The sequence below is a fragment of the Lactuca serriola genome, chromosome 8 (assembly GCF_051521515.1).
Source record: "Lactuca serriola cultivar US96UC23 chromosome 8, Lser_US96UC23_V15, whole genome shotgun sequence".
Lineage (NCBI taxonomy): Eukaryota > Viridiplantae > Streptophyta > Magnoliopsida > Asterales > Asteraceae > Lactuca > Lactuca serriola.
In genome coordinates this window covers 250,528,346-250,533,694 of record NC_136415.1, presented here as the reverse complement: position 1 = coordinate 250,533,694, position 5,349 = coordinate 250,528,346, and the positions used below count along the sequence as shown (strand labels likewise).

Here is a 5,349-nt window from a genome sequence, read left to right as displayed (position 1 = left end):
TGTCACGGTGAAAGTGAGAGTGGTTTTGGAACGGATTCAGCTTCCATCATTCCTAATCCTTGAAGAATATAATTGAATGTGGATTATGGTAGGGCTTTTGTGAATATGTCAACTAACTGATCAGCAAATCTAACAAAATGTATCTCAACATTACCATCTTCTACATGATCTTTGATGAAGTGATACATAGGTTCTATGTGCTTCGTCTGTGAGTGTTGCATTGGGTTATGACAAATGAGAATGGCACTTTTCGGAGTCATAATATAGTGGAATTTGTTTCATGTTCAGGCCATAGTCACGAAGTTGACTTTGAATCCATATGACCTGAGAAGTGCATGAGGCAGCAACTATATACTCGGCTTTGGTTGTTGATAAGAAACACAGGTTTGGTTTTAGATTGCTAACTGACCAGTTTACCATCAAGAAATTGGCATCCTCCAGTTGTACTCTTTCTATCTAACCCACATCCTCCAAGATTAGCATCTGTAATTGCTTGCACAAAGAAACCAGACTTTGATGGGTACCATATTCCTAGTGAAGATGTTCGTTTAAGATACCTGAATATGTTCTTGGCAGCGACCATGTGAGGTTCTCGAGGATTAGCTTGAAACTTGGCACAATAACAAATGGAAAACATGATATTCGGTTGACTAGCAGTAAGATACATTAGAGAACCTATCATTTGACGATAAAGCGTCATATTTGTAGTTGATTTTTCTAGAGATGGAGTTAGTTTCGTTCTGAATGCCATCGAAACTTTCACATTTGAGTCTCCCACCATTCCAAACTTGGCAAGCAAGGTCTTCGTATAAGCTTCCTAATTTATGAAGATTCCTTCCTGACTCTGCCTTATGTTGAAGCCAAGGAAAAAGTTAATCAGGCCCATGGAGCTTATCTCAAACTTCGTTTCCATCAATTTTCAGAACTCAACAGTTAAGCTTGGGTTAGTAGAACCGAAAATAATGTCATCAACATACATTTGGAAGATCATCAAGTGGTCACCATATTTCTTGGAAAAGAAGGTTGGGTCGACCGAACCTTGTTTAAACTTAGCCTGTTTCAAAAAACGAGTAAGAGTTTCGTACCAGGCTCTTGGAGCTTGCTTCAAACCATAGACTGCTTTGTCCAAAATGTAGCAGTGATTGGGATAATTTTCATTTATGAACCCAGGTGGTTGTTCCACATACATTGTTTCTTTAAGTTCCACATTTAAAAATGCACATTTGACATCCATCTGGTATACTTTAAAATTCTTGTGTGCTGCATAAGCCAAGAAGATACGAACAGATTCCAGCCTTGCAACTGGTGCGAAGGTTTCTTCCTAGTCGATACCTTCTTCCTGGCAATATCCCTTGACAACCAATCGTGACTTGTTTTGTATGATGTTTCCTTCTTTGTCTAACTTGTTGCAAAATACCTATTTGAGACCAACAACATAATCATCCTTTGGAGTGGGAATAAGTCTCCAGACTTTGTTTCGTTCAAACTCATTGAGCTCCTCCTGCATAGCTTGCACCTAATTTGAGATATCAAGAGAAATTGGAACGTTTTTAGGATCAATTTTGGAGATAAACGAATTAAACATGCAAAATTTCACTTTAGTGAAAAGTGCAGTTCACTTCTCCTTTTGTTGAGCTCTCATAAGAACACCTGAAGACGAATCTCTAATGACTTGAGATTTGTCTTTGGTCCATTTAGTTAGTGGAGGGTAGTTTGGATCATATAATGGATCCAATTCCGCATTCACTTCTTCAAACTCTGATTGTACATTCAAATCATCATTCACATTTCCATTCTCCCCCTCGAATGATGTATGATCGCCATCTTCCGGATTCGAATTCTCCCCTTAGAAAGGTGGTTCTAAGATAGCGTTGGGGGTTTTGTTCTCCCCCTGAATTGGTGTATTATGTGAGGAGGTTGACGGTGCACCCTCCCCTGGACTGTAGCATTCACATGTGTAGATTACGATGGACCTTCATGGTCTTTTGGAGTGGAATTCTCCTGTTCCATTTCTTTTGTAGCATCATCTATGATTTTCTTCAATTCATCTCCTTTGTTGTCAGCTGCCTTGAACTAGGACAAAATCGCTTTTTCTGGTTGTCGAAACGATTCAGAAATTCATTGTAGAGAATGGAGAGAGGAATTGTTGTTGCATTCGCTTGTGGAAAGATCTCCCTTGTTTGACTATCAACTTTATGAATCCTCTTCAAATAATTATCATTGAATGTGACATACTAGGTTTCTTCAATCCTTTTGGATCTTTTGTTGAGAACCCTATATGCTTTCACTACAAGAAAAAACCAAAATAACTAGGGAAAAATTCTGTAGTTAAAACATGATATTCCGTAGTTAAACACTATTAGAGACGGAATTTGCTACAGAACCATTCTATAGCAAAATTCTTCGTTAGTAAATGTTTGTTACGGAATCCGTAGGACCTTCGCAACGGAATTTGCAACAAACTTATTCCGTAGCAAAATAGCTATGAACTATACCTGTAGCAACGTTGTAGCAAATTAACTACAATTTTTTTCCATAGCAAGTTTGTAGCAAATTAACTACGACCCGATCCGTTGTTAATCCGTTGCAAATTAACTATAAACTAACCCTGTAGCTGATTTCCATAGAGAATACACTACCAATAATAGCGTAGCAAATATTCCGTCATGAATTTACGACGGCATAATTCTGCATCAAATGCTTTGTAGTAAATTTACTAACGGTTTATTTTTGTAGCAAATTTACTACAATACACTTCTGTTGCAAATATTTCATAGTAAATTTATCACGACCTACTTTCGTTGTGGAAAAAATGTGACATAATAGATTTCATAGAAATTCAGCTACATAATACTACATAAACATATCTGTAGTAACCCACAAAAATATCAATAGCCAAAAATGGTGACATGATTAATTCAAATACATACAAAAATTTGTATGACTTAATTTTATTTCCAAAGCAAATTTATAATAAAATCAGAATTATGTAGATGCAATAACAATTTATCAAAAATATTGTAGAAATCCTATGTGAAATACTAACAAACATTTCTAAGTTACTGAAAATAATTTTTTCCGGTACAAAATATCACCGAAAAATAAAGGTTGCCACAAAAGAAGACCATTCTTTACGAATTTCATCAATATCAGCATCTGTGTATCCATCTTAGCCGACCGCCAACCTGAGAAAAAAATGTACTGCACTATAAAGAGGGAAAAGTATGTAAAATCATGGGATATATAGAAATTTTTTTTAAGCAATTTGACATCATATACTACCCATCAGTTTGAAAAATAAACATAAAATAGTCATTTTTAATTCGTTATCTATTATACCATTGTCCTTTTAATTTGTATTCTATTATAGCATTATCCTTTACAAATTAATACCTGACTAATTTGGCTTGATTGTGCATAGCTTTCAGTAGTCTTCACATAAACATGAGCGTCAATAAAAAAAATTCAATTTCCTAACAAGAGATTTCAACTTGTCTGTAGTGGATTTCATTCCTTAAAAAATGAAAATCGAGTTTATATATATAATACATAATACTCAAAATAAGAAACGTCAAATAAATATACTATAAGGTTATAGAAACAATAACTATGAATGAGGTGTACATTTACCTTTAGATAATATGAAATCACCTAGCCACCTATTGCAGTCGACATAATTTTTATGGATTGAAGCAATTAATAAGAAGTGTTGACATCAGATTAAAAAAATGGACAAATGCCGATTTCACAATAGAAATTAATCAATAAAAAACAATTCTAACCGGAACTAAATTCACAGATATTACATTCAATAGGAAATACCAAACTGAAAAAGGGGTTGTTGTTGGAGGTAAGACTTAAGAGTAGCACTGACAACCATTAAAAAGATTGGATTATCAAAACATTGAAATAATAAACAACATAAAGCAAGAAGCGGTACATATATGATAGAAAAAAAAAGACATATCAATATAAATTACCTCCCCACAAGCATAATAGGCTTTGGTTGTTCCATTGGGTAGCACAGCCTCAAAAACTCTCAATTTAGTGTCATTTGTTGCTGCTATCTTCATGGCTCAACTGTCAAACACAATCATCACAATCACCACCACATTAACACGATATGTGTATGAGTATCATTAACATTACCTTTTCAAACTTCCCCACGAGCCTCATGTCCTGTTCCTGGCCTTCAGGATTCTGAGCCATGGAATGCACCCTAGCCAATGCCTTTTCCACTCCAACATATTTATGTTTCCGACCTATTCTTAGGAAATCATATTCCGATTCCGGAGCTCTCAATTCCGGACGGAATCCACGCAACCTACGACTCTTTCGTCTACATCTGAGTATCGCTTTCTCCACTATCCCAACATACCACACCATTTTTTTATAATGCTTTTGAACTTTATGCCCACGAAAATATGCCTACAAAATAGATTCCCACTTAAATTAACAACATCAAAAAACTAACACCAGTTTACCTGAATCTTGACAACACGATCACGACCTATTCTCAGGAAATCAAAACCTGCCATAAAGTGAAGCCCAATGGAGGGCATTCCGGCTACATGAATCTCTAAAATTAGGGCTGACACCGACGGTGACTGGACTAGAGGAAGCGGAAGGTGTGCACGTCGGTAGAAGATACTTGAGGCGGAGGTCTAGAAGTATACGATGTTGTTGGTTGTGAGCGGTCGGAATTAGAGGCTTGATGGCGGAAGGAATCGATCGGATGTAGTGAGAGGCTTCATGGTTGAAGAAATCGATCGATTGAGAGATGGAGAAATAATGTAAGTAGAGTCAATCGATTGTGATTGTGAGGGACCGCCGTTTTAGGTTTAGTGGTGTTAGGTTTGTTTTTTATTTTTGATCGTGGGAGATAGTGAAACTTTTTCCAGGATAGTAATTAAGAGTCTTTTTTCTAAAACATTTTAAATTAGATTTATATTTAAAATAATATAAAATTATTAAAAAAATTATATTATATTTTATATTAATCATATTTATCAAATAACTTATAAAAATTGTTTTAAAATTATATAAAAAATAATATCATTATCACAAAAATGAATATGATACTTCTTGTAAAAGCGTATAACTATCAATTTGTGGTGAAAGTTTAAATATATCTAAAACAATTATCACATTTAACCTTAACAATAACTATTTAAATAAACTCAAAATATATTAAGTTAAACTTAGAATAAACTCAAAGTATATGGGGGTGAGAGTTGTTAGAAATATGGTTTAGTGGCACTTGGAAATCTGAGAATCGTGATAATCACTTTCTCAATAGTAAAAACTGTCATAAATCCGGGTTTTGTATAAAGATTAATTCAAAGTCAA

The 5,349-nt window shown here is 34.8% G+C and overlaps 1 long non-coding RNA gene across 1 annotated transcript; it reads right to left on the bottom strand.

Moving 5' to 3' along the window:
* Nucleotides 1-2,944: 2,944 nt before the first annotated feature.
* Nucleotides 2,945-4,873, bottom strand: LOC145069003 (uncharacterized). Its single transcript, XR_013689209.1, has 3 exons — nucleotides 4,150-4,873; nucleotides 3,394-4,080; nucleotides 2,945-3,185 (listed from the first exon to the last, which is right to left on the bottom strand). It is a non-coding gene; the product is annotated as an uncharacterized LOC145069003 (long non-coding RNA).
* Between the last annotated feature and the right edge of the window lie 476 nt (nucleotides 4,874-5,349).